The sequence below is a fragment of the Aegilops tauschii genome, chromosome 4, assembly GCF_002575655.3.
Source record: "Aegilops tauschii subsp. strangulata cultivar AL8/78 chromosome 4, Aet v6.0, whole genome shotgun sequence".
NCBI classification, from domain to species: domain Eukaryota; kingdom Viridiplantae; phylum Streptophyta; class Magnoliopsida; order Poales; family Poaceae; genus Aegilops; species Aegilops tauschii.
In genome coordinates this window covers 526,593,164-526,616,922 of record NC_053038.3, presented here as the reverse complement: position 1 = coordinate 526,616,922, position 23,759 = coordinate 526,593,164, and the positions used below count along the sequence as shown (strand labels likewise).

The 23,759-nt window shown below is 42.8% G+C and overlaps 1 pseudogene; it reads right to left on the bottom strand.

The window, feature by feature from the left end:
- Nucleotides 1-3,714: 3,714 nt before the first annotated feature.
- LOC109753503 (uncharacterized) lies at nt 3,715-4,329 on the bottom strand (annotated as a pseudogene).
- Nucleotides 4,330-23,759: the final 19,430 nt, after the last annotated feature.

Genomic DNA, 23,759 nt, shown 5'->3' with positions numbered 1-23,759 from the left:
TACTCAAGTTGATTGTGCAAACTGGTTTATTTGTTGGTTGGTTTGCTTAATTAATAGGGTAATCCCCATGGAGTGGTCGCCGTCAGAGTTGTTGGTCCCTAAGCATCCCTCCGTTGTTCGACTACATCCTCTACAGTCGAGGGTGAGTTACAAATCCATCTCTTCCTTTGCTTTTTTTCATGTCACTAGATTCCATTTTCATGTCTAGTCGCGTAACATACGTGTCTTCCGTCCAGAAGGGTTGCATCAATAAATATGCATTAAGTTGTGTATTTATCACCGCAACTCTTTCAGATTGTTCAGCATTTTTCACGGACAGCCTGAGGATGTGTAGATTGGGTACGTTTTTCATGCTCTACCCCGTTCCGAGACAGGATTTAGGCGGCGCCTCCCCATTGTTCTCCGAATGCATATTCTCTCGGCTATTTTCCTAGACGTGTGTCTGGGGAACAGGGGGGAGGAGTTGCCAAAATTTGGCTTGGAACAGGGTAGAGCATGAAGAACGTACTCAATCTACACATCCTCGGATGGGATTAGGACCCTCTTTACCTATTAGAGATGTAGGTGGATTCAATGCCGTTTCTCATCAACCCGGTAGAAAATAAAAATTCGATGTGATTAATTTAAATAAAACCTTAATTTTGTTGTGTTGCTTCCAATAAAGCATGGCAGATAATTAGTGGATGTACAGTGGTTTTATCCGTCAGAATCGAGTAACAACAGAGTGGGTCGAGAAAACCGATGTGTTTTTGCAGAAGATATTCGTCGTCCAATAAGAATTGTCCCAAATGCCCCTATGCAAAAATGTGGCAGGCGTACCCACAGAGATCAGAATGACAATGACTTTGCACCTTAGCACATGGGGATATATGCTAAACTTTAACATGCCGATAAACTTTACCGAGCGGGACCGTGGTAGAGAGGAGGTGATGCAACCACACATCTGTGATCTGACCCGTTCCCTTCTCTCCCTCGATCTTGAAAGGTTGCCACAAGTCGGGTACACCAAAGTAGCACCCATGCATTCCTGTATGTATGAGCTTCACATGCATCCGACGTACGCATGCAGCTGCATGCGTCGTTTGCTTCTGGGCTGAAGCTTGCAACAGCCAACGGCAGAATCAAATTCTATCAAGGCGAGAGAGAGAGGGAGAGGGACGGGTAAAGGCCTACTGTACCTCCCTATGTTGTTAGCTGTTGCCATCACTAGCACAGTCATCCTCACCACAGACAGAAAGGAAGGACGATACGATCACATTCTGTTGGGATTCCAAATTATATCGTTCTGTTGGGAGTCAGTTTTTACTAGACGGCCAGTCGGTTGAATTGCAAATGTTTATTATGCATGCAAACTCAAGTCGGGTACGTACAAGTATTTACGTACCACCATTCATGTTTGTATGAACTGCACATGTATCCCACGTACGCATGCAAGATTGCAAAAGCTAACTGTAATCACTTCACTGCAATTAAATTGTGGAGTTGGTCGCTTAGAGCATCTACAGGCGGACCTTGCAAATCCGGTCCATCAAACGCCTGCGGACGCGCCCTGACGCGTCTGCGGACATTGATCGATCATGCCTTAAATAACGGATTCTACATCCGGATACCTCAAATTAGGAACCTTAAATCCATATTATTACATGCAACGTAAACCTAATACTAAGCGGAGGTCATCCGGCTCCGCTGTGCCCATGTCCGGCGGCCGGCTGCACCCCTCATAGTGTCGGTCCGCCCGCCGGCGAGGTAGAGTAGGACATGGGACACTAGCCGGCTCACAGGACTCGATCTACCGCCGTCTCCCATGCCCTACTCTTCCTCATCGGAGCCCGTAACCCGGACGGTGCCGGTGGACGTGAGGTGAAGGACTCAGATCCGCTGCCCGCCATGTCGGAGAAGGCCGGAGATCGCCGGAGGTGATCGTCGGTGGCAGATGGGAGTGAAGGGGAGTGGAGTGAAGTGGCTCTAGGGTTTGGTCCGGCGAGCGAATGGGGACGGATATATGTGCGGTAGATGCGGGCCAGTGCGGGCCAGGCGGTCGTGCCCGGGCACGCCCGAGCTCCCCCATATCCGCCCCATATCTGGGCTGGAAATGAGGGGTGCCGGTCAGCCCGGGCGTTTGAGGTCGGTTTGAGGGGTCCATCTAGGTCGTTTTTTCGTGACCGATCAGTGACCGGGCGTCCTGCCCTGCTGTTTGAGACGGGTTTGAGGGGTCCAACTGTAGATGCTCTTAGTTAACACTTTCGCTTTGGTACAACCACCCTAAACACATGCTAGTCAAGGATGTGAACGCAGGACCTCCTACTACAAGGAACGAGCTGATAGCCACTAAGACTAACAACCACTTCTGATTAATTAGCAGCGCCAAACCTTGAAAATAAAACTGAAACATTTTTTTATGAAAAAGTGAATATTTTCAAAACACAAATATTTTGCAGAAGTTGTGAAAAATAATTAAACTCGGACATTTTTGGAAATCTCAAACTTTTTTCGAATTTTCAGCATTTTTTGAACGTGGACGTTCTTCAAAACACAAACAAATTTTAAGAATAGGAGGTAATGTAGCAAACATTTATATAAAACACAAAATAATTTTGAAACTTTTTAACATTTATCAAAAACGCAAACATTTTTTTAAAACATGAACAATTCTTGAAAACTAGCGGGTACTGTAGCAAACATTTATCTAAGACGAACATTTTTATTTATCAGTTTTGGAAAACTTGAATAATTTAGAAAGTCTTCAAAAAAATTAAAACACGAACATTTTCAAGAATGTGGGAACATTTTTTGAGTTTTGAACAAATTTTGGAAAAGGAAGATAATTTAAAGTTCTAAGCTTTTCTTACAATACTTGAACAAACTTTTCGAATCCTGGACATTTTTTGAAGAATTAGATATCCAAACCAAAAGCATGTCTAGCAAGACTTTGTGCCCTGAAGTTTGTAGCACGCCCTTCTAAGATGAAAGAACATTGTTGGAGTTGACCCAACGTCACTGTTATCTCCCTGATGATACATGCATATGTTCTTCTAGTGCACTGCTTCATGGCGTTAACCACTCCTTGGCAATCATAGGCGATTTCCACATATGATATCAATAGATCAAGTGCGAGGGTAACAGCTTCACGGCATGCTGAGAATAAAAGCAAAAGAAAAAGGGAAAACTGAGAATAACACACCAAAAACAAGTGAAAGCAGATTCATTTTTTAGAAAAGGAGGATATACCCCCGGCCTCTGCATCTGGACGATGCATGCAGCCATTTTATTAATTATTCACAAGGACCATACAAGGTAATACATCAGACAACTTGAAGCCGCCATCTAGGCAACATCTGTTGTTTCTCCTATCCCCTTGATGAAGGTGTGCCGAATATCCGAGCCTAATACCAAACAGACATAGCACCAAACCCTAACATCTATAGCCGGATGGCCTAGCCCAGCCACATACCGGGTTTGGGTCTCACACCAGTCCGACGCAGTATCGCTGTCGCCACCATCTTCCTCTGGTCCATCTTTAGAGCTGGAACTGACGAATCGACCTTGCCTGGCCTTCCGTCGACGCCACCACGGCGCCAGACAACGCCATCATCCTGCATGTGTCCATCTAAACGCGTCTGTCGTCAAAACACCGTAGCGCCATGCCGTCGTGATCCGACGTCGGCCCTGCGGTAGATGCAACACCGCTCCACCTCTTGTCCCCTCCAGCCATCACTAGCTCCAAAACGATGCCCCCAGGAGGAAAGCCATCACTTGCTCCAAAACGATCCGCCGTCGGCCCTGCGGTAGATCTAGTGTTTCCCCCGGAGCATCCCGAGCCTGATGACGCAAACTGCAACGACGATGCCTCGACAAGGGTACAACATCAAAGACGTCGTCATCGTCCGCCATGACCGTAATCGGCTCGATTTTCATCGGCAGTTGCGCCACCAGGCGTTCGCCGCCGGCGTTGTCGGTCCCTTCATCCGAGGCGAACTCCAAAATGATGCCCTGAAGAGGGGGTACGAGGCAAAAGCACCGCCATCGCTCGATCCCAAGGAGATCTAGGGTTTCCCCCAAAGTTGCCCGCGCCACCATGGACCAGACAATGGAAGAATCCCGGCTGATCCGTCCATCTGCCGACGTGTTGCACCACAATCCAGGGAGCCCACAATCCAGGGAGCCCACACGTGAGCCCAAATCCAACCGCACCGCCGCCGACCGATCTGGTCACGCCACGGCCATGGCCACCGCGACGCACCAGCCACCGGAGGGTAGCCCCACGCTGCCCGAGGCGCGGGCGGCCAGATCTGGATTAGATCGACCACAAGCCACCACAGGAGCGCCCGGGCGCCCCCCACGCGACCATCAGGGGGACGGCCCTGAGTTCTCGCCAGCGCGTCGCCAACCGCCGCCGAATGCCTCTCGCGCCATGTCCTGCAGCTGTGGGGAGGAGAGGTCCCGCCGCCGCCGCCGCCGACCAGGCTTTGCCCGGCGGCGGCGGGGAGGAGAGGTGGGAGAGGGAGCCTAGTACGCGGCGGCGCTAGGGTTCCCCCTGGTCGCCGCGCGGGGGCGACATGGGAGGGACACGGGAGGGGAGATCCTGAGTATAGGGCGGCCAACTACGAGCGGGTCCAAAAAAGATTCACGACAAACTAGATACTGCAGCATATGCGTTTATCTCATAATTTGGCTGGCCCATCTTGTTTTTTAGGTCGCTCGCCTATGTGCGAATGACCCACACTTTGTCGCAAAGAATAGCAGAAATGGTTTTCATCGTATTTTGTGCCGTCAGACTTTTCTTAAATTTTTTAATCGTTTTCAGTTAATTGAACATTTTTATTGAACATTTTTAAAATCTGCATTTTTTACAATTTGTTTACAAATTTTGTAATTTTTTGAATAGGTAGAAATTTTGCTCCTAAAAGATTCAGAATTTGAGAAAAAGTTCACTAATAGGTATATTAGTTTGTACAAAGAATACGAAAACGACATGAACTTTTTTGAAATCCTAAAGGCTAGGGTCGGTCTAACAGGCACACCATGGGAGCGATATCATCGCCTTGTTGGGCCAATATCTAAAAGTTTTTTTTGTTTTTATCAATTGTTGGGAAGTTATTAACAATTTTGGAAAATGTGTTAAAGTTTACAAAAATTTCATACACAATTTGAAATTCCAAAATTATAAAGAAATTTAAATAAATGCTAACGACATGAGAAAATGTTCATGTTGATATATAATGATGTAAATTTGAAATAACAAAATCACTTAAATTAGAAAATACTACATATATCTGGTCTAGCACACTCCTCTTAACTCGTGATTTTTTTCCACCATAGATAAATGACTCTAACTCTTGCAACTGCCTGAAACGGACATACGAGGCATTCAACTCAGGTTTTAATTACTTTTGACATGGTTGGCACATTGCAGACACGTCCAATCATTCATCAGTCCTTTTCACTGAGAAAACATCAGGAAATGAATGAATGAACAAAAATCCAAACAACTTGCCTTGAATGGTCATAGAAGTTGATGGAAAAAAATTTGGGGTCATTTGACGGATGTAAAAAAAAGCGGCCATCCGAACACCCTCTATTGCAACGTTCTTAAAATGACCGCAACTTTTGGAAGAACGTGAGCATGCCCATGGTAGGCATACATGTGTTTGAACGACTTCGACACCGTATGCAAGTTGCGACATATCCAGACTTTTTTTAACAGAGAAAAATCTAGAAAATGCTAAACTTATCAAAAACCGAAAAATCTTGGCATGCTTTGTTGAATTGGTCATACAAGGTCATGAAAAAACTATGAGGTTATTTAAGGGATGTCAAGAAATGAGGTGCTCCCAAACCGATTCTTCTCTCCTATGTGAAAACTTTGTGTTGAACATGATATTCTTTTTGAAATCTCAGGACTAGACACCACTTTTGCAATAGGTGGGCATGCTCATGTCACGCATCCTTGCCTTGTATAAACGATTTATGACACTTTATGCATGTTATGAGTCTTATGACATGTCAGCCCATTTATCGGCCTTTTTTCGTGAGAAAAACTAAAGTAATGCAAGGTTCGTCAAAAATCGAAACAATTTAACATGGTTCTTTGAATTTGCCATACAAGGCCATAGAAAAAACTGGGGCTATTTCAAGTATGTCGAGAAACAACGTAATCTCAGACAACTTCTAGCCTACGCGAACACCCTTCCTTGAACATGGTCTATTTTAGACATTCTTCAATTGATCCCAAATTTTTCAAGAAGCTGGGCGTTCCCGTGGTAAGCATACATGCCATGTTTGAACAATTTCTAATTTGTATGCATGTTGCGACATGTCGGGCCATTTATTGGCCCTTTTTACCGAGAAATTCTAGAAAATGTAAAAGAACGAAAATCAAAACAACTTTGCAAGGTGCCTGGAACTTTTAATATAAGCCAATTGAAAAAATGGGGCCATCTCAAGGATGTCAAGAAATAACGTGCTGTCAGACGGACCCTACTAGCCTACCAGGATACCCAATGTTGAACATAGTGTTTTTTTGGACATTTTTTAAACTACCCAACTTTTGCCAACAGGTTGGCATCTCCATGATAGGCATCCATGTCATGTTTGAACAACTTTTGATACATATACAAGTTGCGACACTTCCGACCATTTATTATTCTTTTTAATCCAGAAAATGCAAACTTGTCCAAAAGCCAAGCAACTTGTCATAGTCCCTTGAATTGGTCATACAAGGCGATGAAAAAAAAATACCATTTGTCGGATGTCAAAGAAAGAATATGCTCTCGAATGGAGCCTTCTAGCCTACCAGAAAACCCTACGTTGCGTTTTATTGTGCAACCTTAAAATAACCCTAACTTTTATTTCCACATGAGAATATCCATGGTAGGCATCCATACCAGGTTTGAATGGCTTCCGGCACATTATGTACATTGCAACACGTCTGATCATATCGGCCTTTTTTCACTCAGAAAACTCCAAAAAAATAATTTTTTTTTGTCAAAACCCAAAAAACTTTGGGTGGTGCATTGAATTGGACATAAAAGGTCATGAAAATAATTAAGGTCATTTCAAGTATGTTGAGAAACAATATGCTCTTAGACGTAGCCTTCTAGCTTGCGTGGACACTCTTCATTCAAAAGTGTTTGTTTTTGACATTTTTAAAAATGATCCCATCTTTGGAAAGTAGGTGGGCATGCTCATGGTAGGCATACATGCCATGTTTGAATGATTTCCGACACCATATGCAAGTTCCGACATGTCCGAACATTTATCCATCTTTTTTACAGATAAAACACCAGAAAATGATAAATCTTTAGTGTTGGGGAACGTTGCATGGGAAACAATGAAATTCGTACGAACACCCAAGAACTAGCTATGGAGATCAACAACTACAAGAGGGGGAGTGCATCTGCATAGCCTTGTAGATCGCTAAGCGGAAGCGTTAAGAAACGCAGTTGATGTAGTCGAACGTCTTCACGATCCAATCACGATTCGTCTCGCGATCCAATCATGATCCGTCCCGATCTAGCGCGAACGGACGACACCTCCGCTTTCATCATACTTACAGCTCGATGACGCCTTCACCACCTCGATCTAGGGAGCGAACGTGAATTAGTGGCTTGAGTCCTCCGGTAGCACGACAGTGTGGTGAAGGTGGTGGTGGTGCGATCCCGACAAGGCTCCGCCAAGCGCTGCCGCGACACAACAGAGGAGAAGAGATACTAGAGAGAGAGGGAGGGAGGGCTCCGCGAAGGCTTGGTGTGTTGGCTGCCTCCCTCTCCTCTAGTATATATAGTAGGACGGGTAGAGGAGGGCTGGCCTAGGGCTTCCCCTAGTGGGGGTGGCGGCCAAGGAGTGGCTTGGCCCCCATGTTTGGTGGTGGGCCCCCCTTAGGGTTTCCCCCGGCAGCCGTTTGGCTGCATGGGCCTATGTGGGAGGGGCGGCCAGCCCATCAGGGGCTAATGCGCCCCCTCTCACATCCCATGGGGACCTCCGGGGCAGGTGGACCCTCGGAACACTTCCGACATCTCCATCACAAAACCGGTAAGTCTTGGAACCTTTCCCGAACTGAAATACCAACTTCCTATATATCAATCTTTATCTCTGAACCATTGTGGAACTCCTCGTGATGTCGAGGATCTCATCCGGGACTCCAACCAACTTTCGGTCACCAACATATACAACTCAACAATACTATATTGTCACCGAACGTTAAGTGTGCAGACCCTGCGAGTTCGACAATGATGTAGACATGACTGAGACACTCTCTGGCCAATAACCAATAGAGGATCTTGGATGCCCATATTGGCTCCTACATATTCGACGAAGATCTTTATTGGTCAAACTTCAATGTCAAGGATTCGATCAATCCCGTATGAAGTTCCCTTTGTCCATCGCTATGTTACTTGCGCGAGATTCGACCGTCGGTATCTCCATAGCTAGTTCAATCTCGTTACCGGCAAGTCTCTTTACTCGTTCCGTAATACAAGATCTCGTGACTAACTCCTTAATCATATTGCTTACAAGCTTCTTGTGATGCTGTATTACCAAGTGGGCCCAGAGATACCTCTCTATCATATGGAGTGACAAATCCCAGTCTCGATCCACGCCAACCCAACAGAAAACCTCAGAGATACCTGGAGAGCACCTTTATAATCACCCAGTTACGTTGTGACGTTTGATACACACAAGGCATTCCTCCGATGTCAGGGAGTTGCATGATCTCATGGTCGTAGGAATAGATACTTGACATGGATAAAGCAGTAGCAATAAACTAACACGATCAAATTATATGCTTACGGTTGGGTCTTGTCCATCACATCATTTTCCTAGTGATGTGACCCCATTATCAAATGACAACTCTTGTCTATTGTCAGGAAACCTTGACCATCTTTGATCAACGAGCTAGTCTAGTAGGGGCTCACTAGGGACATAGTGTTGTCTATGTATCCACACATGTATCTGAGTTTCCGATCAATACAATTATAGCATGGATAATAAATGATTATCATGAACAAGAAAATATGATACTAACCACTTTATTATTGCCTCTAGGGCATATTTCCAATAGTCTCCCACTTGCACTAGAGTCAATAATCTAGTTCACATCTCTATGTGATTTACATTGTAATGAATCTAACACCCATAGAGTTCTGGTGTTGATCATGTTTTGCTCGTGGAAGAGGCTTAGTCAACGGGTCTACAACATTCAAATTCGTGTGAACTTTGCAAGTATTTATCTCCTCCTCCTTGATGTAATTGCGGATGGAATTGAAACGACGCTTTATGTGTCTGGTCCTCTTGTGAAACCCGGGTTCTTTGGCTAGAGCAATGGCACCAGTGTTATCACACAGGAGTGTCATCGGATCCAGTGCACTTGGCAAAACTCCAAGATCTGTCATGAACTACATCATTCAGACTCCTTCCTTCGCTGCTTCCGAAGCAGCTATGTACTCCACTTCACATGTAGAATCGGCTACCACGCTTTGCTTGGAACAGCACCAGCTTATCGCTCCACCATTTAGAATATATGTGTATCCGGTTTGAGACTTAGACTCGTCCGGAACTGTGTCAAAGCTAGCACCGACGTAACCCTTTACGACGAGCTCTTGATCACCTCCATAAACGAGAAACAATTCCTTAGTCCTTTTCAGGTACTTAAGGATATTCTTGACCGTTGTCCAGTGTTCCATTCTAGGATCACTTTGAAACCTTCCGGACATACTAATGGCAAGGCTAACATTTTGTCTTGTGCACAGCATCACATACATTATAGAGCCTATGGCTGAAGCATAGGGGATGACACTCATCTTTTCTCTATCCTCTGTAGTTGCTGGGCTTTGAGTCTTACTCAACTTCACACATTGTAAGATAGGCAAGAACCCTTTCTTGGACTGATCCATTTTGAACTTCTTCAAAACCTTATCAAGATATATGCTTTGTGAAAGTCTTATTAAGCGTCTTGATCTATCTCTATAGATCTTTATGCCTATTTTTGAATCTCACAATTATATTTATGTATAATAATTCTAAATATCTACTCCCTCCTTAAAGAAATATAAGAGCGTTTAGATCACTACTTTAGGAGTACAGAAAAAGTAAAAAAAGAACAAACTAATAAACGTTCATAGAAACTAACGGGTCGACCTAGGATCCCTTCGCGCAATTTTCGAATAGGTTGAAATTTTGTTCCTAAAATATTCATAATTTGAGAAAAAGTTCACCAATAGGTAGATTACTGTGTTCAAAATAATACGAGAAAGATATGAACTTTTTACGCGTCAGAGCAATATAAGGAAGGGGGAAATTTTTGACTGTTACCCAAATTAAGAACAAACAAAAAAGGCAAGAATCGAACAAACATTTTGCACATATTACCACGTGTTACAAAATGACTTGACACAAATTAGACTTACCCAAATGAAATAATATATTACATGACACAAATTCGACTTACCCAAATTGTCAAAAAGCCATGCAACTTGGCATAGTCCCTTGAATTGGTCATACAATGCGATGAAAAAAATTGTGACCATCACCGGAGCCTTTCCAGTACCCCGTCAGAGGGGGAAATCATCACCGGTGGCCATCTTCATCATCCCGGCGGAGGCCATGACGAGGAGGGAGTAGTTTAACCTCGGGGCTGAGGGTATGTACCAACAACTACGTGTTTAATCTCTCTCTCTCTCTCTCTCTCTCTCTCTCTCTCTCTCTCTCTCTCTCTCTCTCTCTCTCCCTCTCTCTCTCTCCCTCTCTCTCTCTCTCGTGTTCTTGAGATGTCACGATCTTGATGTATCACGGGCATTGTTAATGTAGTTGGATCTTATGGTGTTCTTCCCTTGCTACCTTGTTGTGATGAATTAAATCTTTCCCATTGAGATTTTGTTATGTCGGATTGAATACTCGATTTGAGAACACTTGATGTATGTCTTGCATGTGCATACCCATAGTGACAATGGGGTATTCTATTGATTCACTTGATATATGTTATGGCAACAACTTGCGGATTCTGGTGACCTTAGGGATCTATGCATAGGGGTTGATTGCACGTTTTCATCCTACCTTTTTTTCTCTAGTTTTTTTATATATTAAACTTTTTTTTGATGTCGTATGCAAAAGTTATGGTCGTTTTATATTTTTCTGGTTTTTTGCAAAAAGGTCAAAATTCATATTTCAAAATTTCTATACCAACTAGACAATAAAACCTAACTACATCTCAAAGGATTTCATTTTTTGAATATTTTATCATTTTTGTTTATTTTCTACAAATCTAAAAAAGGCGGTCCAAGGGGGGTAGAGTTTGAAAATTTCAGAAACCCTTTAGTCTGGGTTGGTGTCCATCCAATCATACCGTCAACTACATCTGCTCGCACTGTTCCAGCCAGAGTCACAACTAAGGTTAACCAAGCCAGAGTCAACCCTTTCTAACTTCATTTGCTATTTTTCATGCATTTAATGATTTTTTTGTAAAGGACTACAAATGAACTCTGAAAAGGATGAAACTTAGCATGGTATCATTATTTCACCCACATAGCTTGTGCTAAAAAGTTGAGAGGGTTACGGCAAAAACTGGATGTGCTTCCTGTATAAATTGGACCATCTCCTTGGAAGTATAAAAGTATCGGACGAAAACTCATCTGTTACAAAGGCATTTCATTTTTTTAACTTATTTCAACTCCAGAATTTTTGTGCATTCAATATGCACCATTCAAAGCCACATCCTCAAATTTCTACCCTTTCTAACTTCATTTCCTATTTTTCATGCATTTAATGATTTTTTGAGCTAAATGACCCTGAAATTTAAAAGCACTACAAATGAACTCTAAAAAGGTTGAAACCTGGCATGGTATCATCATTTCGCCCACATAGCTTGTGCTAAAAAGTTAAGAGGGTTACGGAAAAAACTGGATGAACTTCGTGTACAAACTGGACCATCTCCTTCGAAGTATCAAGTTTTCGGACGAAAACTCATCTGCTACAAAGGCATTTCATTTTTTAAACTTATTTCAACTCTAGACTTTTTGTGCATTCAATATGCACCATACTACAACATGTCAAAATCTACAGAAAGAACTAACTAAAAATAATAAAAAACAACAATTAAATGACTAAAACAACTATATATGCAAAACAATACTGTTTTAATTAAAACCCTAATTTAAATTATTATAAAATATCCAAATAAATCTTAGTGTGACAACAATCTAACATGTGACTAGGAGCAAAAAGAATTAAATTAGAAACTATTTTAAAACTCAAGTTATTCACAATCTAGGGTTTGAAGCAAATTTGAACAAATTCAAATTTAAACCATTCAAATTTGAAAACTAATGGCACAAACAGAAACTAGACAAAATTTTGAATCTAATGCAAAAAGAATCACTCAAAAACATCAAATATTCCAAAAGATATAAGCAATCTAAAACAGGAACTAAAAACAGAAAACAAATGAAAAAAACTTGAGGAACCCCTTTAGTCCCGGGACTAAAGGTTCAACACGAACCGAGACTAATGGTCACATTAGTCCCGGGCCGTAGTCAAACCGGGACTAATGATGCAAACATAAAGTCGTTTTTCTACTAGTGGGTGTAACATGTAGTATATAATGCCAGGGCTATATATCGCGTACTATGAGAAAGTGCTCTGTCTCGTAGTAGTGGTTAGATTGGCCCACCCAATAGATGTCCCTCGGAAGCGGTTTCTTTCAGTGTTTTTTGCGTTTGTTTTTAAATGTATTTTCTTTTGGGGTTTCGTTTTCTTTGTTTATTTACTGCTTTTCTTCGGTTTTTGATACATGTTACACATGCTCAAATACAAGGTGAAAGTTTGAAATACACGTTTTTAATTTTTCAATATGTTGAAGTATTTATAAAATGCACCATGCACATTTTTCTAATAGTACACAGACACAGACACACACACACACGCACATACCCACACACACACACACACACACACATAAACACTATTCTGATCACGGGATCAGAATATTATTCTGATCACAACATGAACTTCCTGAGTTACATGCCTGAACTTCCCTCTGTAGGAACCCGACCTTCGGGCTATCTTCGCAACCGTGTCTCCCCGCGCGAATTATTTTGATTAGTTGTGTTCTATACGATGTAACTGTAATCTAGAAACCGTTTTTAGCAACTAAATTCCCATTTTAAATAGGAATCTTGCTCGTTGGAGGATTTTTTTTCTCGGGTCGTGATAAAATTGCCTTTTTTTTGCAATTTTATTGCCTAAGTTGTTCGACCTGAACTTCCCCCTGTGCTAGGTTGAACTTCCGCCAACATTGCCCAAATGGGTCTTGCGATATACCGTTGGAAAGCTATATACATTAGTATCATAACCCAAGTTAAATTTTTGGCAAAATGTAAGCGGCTTAAGAGCAGTTTTGAAAACCGTTTTTTCTTCACACAAAAAACGTGAATCGTATTTTCGATCACATTTCTAAACCGTTTATCGGCATGAGGCAAATAATATGGCGTTGGAAAGCTGCTGTAAAACCGCTCCTTCCACATGTGGAAAGTTTTCTCTAGTTCCCTATGGTTAAAGAGTAATTTGGCAAATCGTAAAATATCGCAAACCGAACAGCCGAGTTCGTATTTTTGATGCCATTCCTAAATGGCTAATCTAATTGAGGCAAATGATATGGCGTTGGAAAACTTTTGAAAATGCGCTACTTTCTCATGTTGAAAGTTTTTTCTAATTTTGAACGGTTTATGAGTAATTTAGAAAACGGTACAAGTTCCACCGAGTTCGTATTTTCGATCTATTTTTTGAACCGTACATCCGAATGTAGCAAATGATATGGCGTTGTAAATCTTGAAAAAATGCGAAACTTTTTGATATATATTGTTTCTCCCAATTCATTACGGTTTTACGTCAATTTTGAAAATGGCTAAAAACGTATTTTCGTTGTAATTTTTACAAACTTTATCGAAACGGGGCAAATAATATACCGTTGAAAAGCTACGGAAAATGCGAAACTTTTTCATGTTGATGGTTTTTTCTGATTCCTGGCCGTTTTCAAGTAATTTCAAAAACGGTGAGATCATGTGTTCTACCTTTTTCGCGAAACAGATTCTTCGAAAATGCACCGCGTGAAGAACTTGAACTTCTTGGTGTGTGTACTTGAACTTCACTCTGCATGATAACAGCCGTTACTAAAGTGAAATAGAGAGAAGTTCAAAGTGATAACTGCCGGAAGTTCATGTACTGCATGGTGTGTGTTTTTTATGTTCAAAAAACACGAAAAAGATGTTGTGTCTCATGTTTTAAAATAATTCTCTCAATCCATTACAAATTTGGAACAAAAATACTCTACATGAAAAAAGTACTTTTCTATTCAACTACTTTCCTAGGGGTATATTTGTATGCTCTATTCAAAAATTAAATTGGTTTTCAAAAAAACGATTTGCAGCAGCTTTCCAACGCCATATTATTTGCCTCATTCCGATAAATGGTTTAGAAATGGGATCGAAAATACGATTCGCGTTTTTTGTATGAAGAAAAAACTGTTTTCAAAACTGCTCTTAAACCGCTTAGATTTTGCAAAAAATTTAACTTGGGTCTTGATACTCGTGTCCATAGCTTTCCAACGGTATATCGCAAGCCCCATTTGGGCAATGTTTTGTGGAAGTTCAACTACTACTGCTGGGACATGTCAGGTAGTTATCAAAATATTATTCTCATCCCGTGATCAGAATATTATTACCATTTCTAAGAAAAGTAAAACTATGAAGTTCAATTTACAAAAACAAAATGTTTTGTGCTTATTTAAAAACATATTTCCTTTCTAAGAATATGACTAAGAAGTTAAAATTAAAATAACGGAAAAGTTCGAAGTATATAAAAAACTCAGATTTGTTACAAGAAGTGCATGTGCACCTCCGTGCACGGTTCAGAATTTATATTGCGGGACGTCCGACCTCCAATTACATGTTTAAAAATGGCAAAAAATGACGTCTGAGCTTCAATTGTGTGTAATTCGACGTATATACAAAAATGCGACAGAAGTTCATAGTGAAAACAACGAGAAGTTCAAGTACTGCAAGGAATGCATTTCAGGTGAGAAATAAAAGTATAGAAAAATAAAAGCTTAAAAAGGTTGTTGAAAGAAGTTCAAGTGCTCTGTCTGCAGAAGTTAAAAAATTGTTGCGAGAGGTTCACCTTGTACTTCCATGTTCGAAAACACAAAAAAGACATTTTTTTGCGTTTTAAAATAATTCTCTCAATCTATAAAGAAGTTTAGTTATTATTTGGGAGCACTTTGATTTCAAAAAATAAAAAAAATTCAAATTATAAAAATGGAAAAAGTTCATGTACTACATGGTATGTGTTTAATATGGGAAAAATTAAAAGGCAAGGTCCATGTTTTTTGTTCTTATAAGTTCAAGTCCTCGGTCGGAGAAAGTTAAAAAAAATTATTATGAGAGAGGTTTGTACAAAAGGAATATCATTTGTGTAACACTAACGAATGGATGAGAAAAATACAAACGAAAATACGTCATAGAAGTTCAACGTGAAACAGCAGGAAGTTCAACTACTACACTGAATGAATTCCAGATGAAAAACTTTTAAAACCGTCGCGAGTATGAAAAAATGATCAACACGGGAAAGTTGCGTGTTTACAGCAACCTTCCAACGATATATCACTTGCTTAATTCCGGTGAGTGGATGGAGAGTTGCAAGCAAAAAAAAGCACGTGAAAAGTAGAGTGAAGTTCAAGTACACACACCGAGAAGTTCAAGTTCTTCACGCGGTGCATTTTCGAAGAATCTGTTTCGCGAAAAAGACAGAACACATGATCTCACCGTTTTTGAAATTACTTGAAAACGGCCAGGAATCAGAAAAAACCATCAACATGAAAAAGTTTCGCATTTTCCATAGCTTTTCAATGGTATATTATTTTCCCCGTTCCGATAAAGTTTGTAAAAATTACAACGAAAATACTTTTTTAGCCATTTTCAAAATTGACGTAAAACCGTAATTAATTGGGAGAAACAATATATATCAAAAAAATTCGCATTTGTTCAAGATTTCCAATGCCATATCATTTGCTGCATTCGGATGTACGGTTAAAAAAATAGATCGAAAAATACGAACTCGGTGCAACTTGTACCGTTTTCTAAATTACTCTTAAACCGTTCAAAATTAGAAAAAACTTTCAACATGAGAAAGTAGCGCATTTGCTCTTAAATCTTAAGCTTTCGAATGCCATATCATTTGCCTCAATTGGATTAGCGGTTTAGAAATGCCATAAAAAATACGAACTCGGCTGTTCGGTTTGCGAAATTTTATGATTTTCTAAATTACTCTTTAACCATAGGGAATTAGAGAAAACTTTCCACATGTGGAAGGAGTGGTTTTGCAGCAGCTTTCCAACGCCATATTATTTGCCTCATTCCGAATAAACGGTTTAGAAATGCGATCGAAAATACGATTCACGTTTTTTGTGTGAAGAAAAAACGGTTTTCAAAACTGCTCTTAAACCGCTTACATTTTGTCAAAAATTTAACTTGGGTTATGATACTGATGTACATAGCTTCCAACGGTATATCGCAAGCCCCATTTGGGCAATGTTGGCGGAAGTTCAACCTAGCACAGGGAAAGTTCAAGTCGAACAACTCAGGCAGTAAAATTGCAAAAAACGCAATTTTATCACGACCCGAGAGAAAAATCCGCCAACGAGCAAGATTCCTATTTAAAATGGGCATTTAGTTGCTAAAAACCGTTTCTATATTACACTGACATCATATAGAACACGACAAATCAGAATAATTCGCGCGGGGAGACACGGTTGCGAAGATAGCCCAAAGGTCGGGTTCCTACAGAGGGAAGTGCAGGCGTGTAACTCAGGAAGTTCATGTTTTGATCAGAATAATGTTTATGTGTATATATATATATATATATATATATATATATATATATATATATATATATATATATATGAATAAAACTCAACACAATTGATGATAATAAAATAAAATTGTGAATATTGTTGATGTACTTCAAGTTGTTGTAAACTTCTACCCTTCTCACAGGTCGTTTGGTGCATGAACTCGCAAACGTAGTATCCACATAAATTATTCCCTTGTCCCTGCCTCGAGCACTTTAAGAGAATAGAGTTCAATCAAAATAATAATCAAGCGTGATAATGGTATTGAAACTAGAATCAACAGATGCGCGGAGCTAACTAGTACTACTTACATTGAGGTGTTGAAATTCCAGCTCCTCTTTCCATGCACCCCTAACCTTCTTGGTGAACTCTTTCCAAACCCTGCCCGGCAAAGAAAATGAATAAAGGAGTTATTAATTACTTGATATCGGGAAATGAATGAAAGTTGTCGATATAGTGCGATAATGATTGAAATTACTTCTGGAGCATTTTTTTTAGGTCCGCCCACATCTCACGGTCTTTACGTGACAAGTCCATCACAAGTACTTTTCCTGCGTCAAACTGAATGACTAGCAGAATAAAGTGGAAGCTGCATGCGCACGCATAACACATCAATTACACTTAACATTGAGTAAGCGAAACAGAATGTGTACAAGATAGTATGACACTCACTTGAAGTTATAAGGAAATAGTATTTTTCCCTTTTGTGTTGTTGTTTAATCCACGCCCTAGGCAAGATCTTCTCCGTATCCTTGGCGTTCAATTGTACCGTAACTTCATGAATAGTATTTGGGTTAATAAACCCAATGTCATAGATTTTTCCTGTTTTGCATTCGAGGATCTTCTTCCTGCATAATATAGTGAGGATAATTATACATGCAATGAACGAGCTGAGCTAGAGACTTAATTATAGAAATGATACTTACAAACCATAGCAACTAACGATAGATGTGTCGATGGTGTCTGGCTTGAATAACTGAAATAAGTCTTCAAATTCAACGTGAATCTCCTCCTCTCCATTGAAGTAATGCTCATCTCTTATTCCCATAATGAGCCCTTTGCTCCCTTCCTTTGAGGCTTTCATGTACCAGTCATGCAATCTTCGCACTTACGTTGGTACATCCTTTATCTCCTCAGGTCTGACGAGAGGCTTCCCGTGCTCGTATCTATAGGTTACCTCAGTCGTGGGGAACTTTACCTCCTCGCTTAAGTAATCACCCAAAGTGAAACCAAGATCAGCGTCCGCTACCCCCGGATCATTAGCGATATCGGTAAACACCTTGAGCGGGCGGCACGATTGTTTTTTCTGTTCGCCGAGATGGGGAGTTGTTTTCCCCTTGCACTACGGCTACTTCCCGACCACTTCAGTTCTCCATGTGACTTCATAATAGAGCGGTCATAGTTTGATAGCGGCGGAGGCGACGGTGGTTTTGCCAGGTTTTCCAAACACGCTTCACTTTTGCCGAATCTATTTGCTCCTTTCGCTCGGGCCGTTTCGGCGCAAGCTGGCATTTCACATCGGCATCCACGACCTTATTGAGTTCCTCATCACTCGGTTTGTCTGGTAACTTTGCAGGAGCCTTCTGAACGCTTATTGTACCTGCTCTAGATTTCTTCGTAGTTGTGCTACTAGCCGTTGGAGCAGCGGTTCTCTTCCGCCATTGCTGAGGCGGCGGAGGAGGCGGAGTGTGCTGACGCGGCGGAAGAGGCGGGGTGAGCTGACGTGGTGGATTCTACTAAGGGTCCTCCTCCGACAAAGTGTGCTAAGGCCGCGGCGACAAGGAGTGTGCTGACGCGGTGCAGACGGCTGAGGCAACGGAGATAGAGCTGGAGTGTGAGGAGTCTGCTGAGGGGCCTCCTCTAGTGGAGTCTGCTGATGTGGCCTCCAATGTGGAAGCACGATGTGTTCCTTTCTCCATAGAACGGTAGTCCTTAGGGCATCTCCTAGTGTAGTGTCCCCTTCACATGTAGGCCAATCAAGCTCCAGCCGCTCAAATTCCTTAAGAACTTCATCCACCCCGACAATAGCATAGCCATCTGGAGTCGTCCTACAATGGTAAGTTCCATCAGGTACATGAGGTAAGGCATAGCCGACCCCCACCTTCACGATATATTCATGCATTTCGCATGTAGATCACAATGTTCCCTCTGCGTGATATCATCCACGGGGTAGCGAGGAGCCGTGATATCACCTATGGGCCAAACAAGCTCCGTGGAAGCCACGCTGCTTTTCCACTGAGATGGTGGGGTAGCTCCGTGCGCAGTATCGAATGTAGGATATTCTTGCCACTGAGATGGGATGGTAGCTCACTCGCTAGGTGCCTCTATTTGCTTTTGCTGCAACACAACTATTTCTTCTGCCTTCTGCATCCTGTCAGTATTTTGTTTCTTCTTTCTCCCTCGGCTTCTGTAAGTATCATTGCTGTCAGGAAACCCATCCTTCCACGAAACGGAGCCTGATGTACCTTGTGTTCGTCCAGGGTGTTCAGGATTCCCGACGGCGCGTGTCAGCACGTCCTTTTCTCTGTCGGGATGGAACTTCCCTTCCTACACGTCCTTCATTTCATCTTGAATGACTTTGAAGGGTGTTGCAAGTTGAGCTTTTATATAAACACACTTCCCTGTTTCCGGGTTCAACGTTCCCACATGCCCGTTCAGACCACGGCAATGGCTCTGGATCGATCCCTTTAGTACTCTGGTCATCCTCAGTTTTCTCCCACTTAGTCCTGGCAAACTTGTAGCCATGTGACCCCGTAACATGGTGATATTTCTTCTTTGCAGCATTCTGCTTGTTTATTTTTGACCTTTTCTTACCTACCTCCGATGTCTTGTACGCCACAAATGTGGGCGAGTGATCTTTTAACTTCGCATCTGCTCAGGTGAATGTTGGAGTCTTCTTTTGCAGGACATACTTTTCGTGCAATCTTTTCTTCCAGTTATTGAATTGTTCGGCCATCTTCTTAAGAGCCCACGCCTTGACTTGTTGGTCTATGACATTGTTATTTGGATCCACCTCTGGTGGTAGGGTGAAATTTGTCATCAGCATATTCAAAAGCGTTTTTTGGATCTATCGTCGACATAAGAACCTCCATCATCCGACTTTGGCTTATTCCATTCTTGAATGCTGATCGGGATGTTGTCCCTAACAACTACTCCGCACTAACTTATAAATCGGTCTGCGGCCCACTTGGGAAGAGTCGGTTTGCATCTGCAACGATTGCTTCGATCGTGAACCCTTCATTCTCCTCAACCTTTTCTTTGGGCCTCGTCTGGTTATAGAAGTATGGCTCGATCCGGAGGGCTAAAAGAAGAAAGAAGTGTTAATATATGTACATACAAATCAATTAATGCATCTAGTCAGCAGAGGCTTAATTAATATATATACCTCACAGGACTTTGCAACAGTTAAGGCTCCAACACAGGAATCGTCATCTTCTCCCTCCATTCGATCACTGCAGCCCTCATCTTCTTCCTCCATTCGATCATCGGAGTCGTCATCTTCTCTTCCCTCACCATCGGAGTCGTTGAGATAATGTGAGGCGATATAATCATCTCCCTCGGGGATAATTTCCCCCAACATCATTTCTCCCTTTCTGTCACTTGGATATTGAAACCCGTCAGGTTGAACCTACTACAACGCACTACTCCCACCGATAAAATATCAATCTAGTTGGCGAAAGCATAGCAATAAATCGGAGAGCGTTACGAAGCTATAAAGTTCATGCAAATAAGAGACAATATATGTTAGAGGTATCTCAGATACTTTTCATGAATAATCTGAACATAAACCCACAATTCATCGGATCCCAACAAACACACCGCACAAAAGGATTACATCAGATGGATCAAAGAGAAGATGCGATGATCATTGTATTAAAGATCATATGAGAGAGAGAGATAGCCCTCTAGGTCCCAGCTATGGACCTATAGGTCTATGTTGAACTACTCACACATCATCATGAGGGCAGCACGGTTGATGAAGAGGCCCTCCGTGATCGATCCCCCCTCCGGCAGGGTGCTGGAATGGAGCTCCAGATGGGATCGCGGCGGAACAATGACTTGTGGCGGCGGAAAAAGATTTTTGAGGCTCTCCTGAGAGTTTCCAGGATTAATAAGAATTTATAAGTCGGAGAACAAGATCGGAGAGCCACAGGGGGACCACAAGCCATCAGGGCACGCTTCGATGGCCTGTGGAGCCTCCATGCAGCTCCTGGCCATCCTCCGAAGCTCGTTGGTCTTGTTTTGGTCTAGAAAAAATCGTCAATAAGTTTCGTGGCAATTGGACTTCGTTTGGTAAAGGAAATCTGCAAAGTAAAAAACACGCACAAAACAACAACTGGCACTTGGCATTGGGTCAATAGTTTAGTGCTCAAAAATATTATAAATTGGTAAATAATGACCCAAAAAGTATCTAAGAATGATAATATATCAGCATGGAACAATAAAAAATTATAGATACGTTGGAGACGTATCACCCCCACATAAAATCATGGACAAATAGGGCTCGATGTCCCTGCCTGTGGTCGTCGGTCCACGCCCAGTCCATGCACACCCAACGGGGAGGAAGGGCCCGACACCGAGGGCCACGGAGAGGTCGCCTACGTGCGGTTTGTTGTCGTTTAAATCCTCAGAAATTATCGGGGCCTAGAAATTCATGAGGCCTTGCGTGCCGTCTTCGAACGGCCCCCGGAGGGTGTGATAAAAATTTGAGGCCGTTCCGCAGAAGCCTTCATGGAGGTTGTGTGGAAACTGGACCTTCTCCTAGGAACGATCTTGATTCGGAGAGAGGGGCGCGTCTTGTTTGTGAAGTTGGTGTGGTGCCCTCTCATCCATTGGACTTGAATCTTTTTCTGGGATCACCAAAGTCCATTCGAAGGCACGTTCCAGGTCATGGCATTTTCCGGGGGCCGCCAGGCAAATTCCATGCATTTAGTGCATTTCTAGGGTTTAATGCCAGAAATTAGAGATCTGCGGGGGCCCCTACAAAAATCATGGACATATAGGGCTCGATGTCCCTGCCGGTGGTCCCCGTTCCATGCCCGATCACTGCGCGACCAACGGTGAGGAAGAGCCCCGCACCGGGGGCCACGGAGAGGTCGCCTGCGTGCGGGTTGTTGCCGTTTCAATCCTCGGAAATTATGGGGGCCTAGAAATTCATGAGGCCTTGCGCGGCATCTTCGAATGGCCCCCGGAGGGTGTGATAAAAATTTGAGGCCGTTCCGCAGAAGCCTTAACGGAGGTTGTGTTGAAACTGGACCTTCTCCTAGGAAAGATCTTGATTCGAAGAGGGGGCGCGTCTTGTTTGTGCAGTTCGTGCGGTGCCCGGTCATCCGCTGGAATTGAAACCTTTTCTGGGATTACTAGGGTCCATTCGAAGGCACATGCCAGGTCATGGCATTTCCGGGGGCCGCCAGCCATATTCCGTGCATTTTAGTGCATTTCTAGGGTTTAATGCTAGAAATTGGAGATCTGCGGGCCCCCCTACAATAATCATGGACATATACAGCTCGATGTCCCTGTCGATGGTCCCCGGTCCATGTGTGGTCACTGCGCGACCAACGGGGAGGAAGGGCCCGGCACCGGGTGCCACGGAGAGGTCGTCTGCGTGCGGTTTGTTGCCGTTTAAATCCACGGAGAGGCCTTGCGCGGTATCTTCGAACAGTCAGAGGAGGGCGTGATAAAAATTTGAGGCCGATCCGCAGAAGCCTTCACGGAGGATGTGTTGAAACTCGACCTTCTCCTAGCAAAGATCTTGATTCAGAGAGGGGGCGCGTCTTGTTTGTGAAGTTGGTACGGTGCCCGCTCCTCCGTTGGACTTGAAACTTAAACCTAGCAAAACCCATATATCTTCTTTTTTCCTTAATTTTAGGTTAACATATCAGTGTCACTAGGGGTCGAAGATGGGGACGTCGACAAGCTATGCTAGTAGGACGTCACCACTGGAACAGAGGGCGGCCATCATCGGAGAGATCGCTCGTTCCTCGACAGAGATGGCGGGCTCCCTCATCGGGATCGCTCGTTTATCTTTTGAGAGGTCGGCCTTTCTCGCTGAGGTCGCTCGTTTAGCGGTTGAGAGGCAGATAGCCTTCATCGAGCGCGCTCATGCGGCGGCTGAGAAGGCTACCTCGCTCATTGATATGACCTCCCCCTTCGAGGAGAGTGCTCGTGTAGGGGCCGCGAGGGCAGCCGCCTACGACAACAGCTACCAGGCAGCGGTCACGAGGGTCGCTATCTACGACGCGCGCGCTGCTACATCTGTCATGACGGCGGCCCTCGACGACGAGAGTGCTTGTGCAGCGGTGCAGAGGGTTGTTTTATCCGCCTCAGAAGCAAGTGTATCTGTCTACACCGCGGTGGCCACCCTTTCAAGAATTCCACCTATCTACCCCTTATCCACGAGATTGAGTAGGGCTAGCTGAAGATGTAGCCGGTGGCCACCCTTGCAAGAATTCCACCTATCTACCCCTTATCCACGAGATTGAGTAAGGCTAGCTGAAGATGTAGCCAGCGGAGAGTTCATCTCTACTCCTAATTGCTCAGTTGGTAGAATAGCATCCTGTTTTTTTTTTTTCAACCGGTTTAATTTCATCTTCCCACCATCACTGGGTTTTTTCGTCTCTCCTCCCACCATCCCTCCCACCTTGGTCCATCAGTTTATTTTTCTCTTCACTCTTTCATTACAAATCAGCACTTTCCTAAAGTATGATAAATCACAGATCTACGTTCTTAAGTTAGCCAAATCAATCGATTCCTCTCATTAGTGCAATTTGTTTTAGAAAACAAATAACATGTTTTTAGGAAACAAATACAGATTTTAATCTGACTTTCCTAACTTATCCAAATCAATCAATCCCTCTTATTAGTG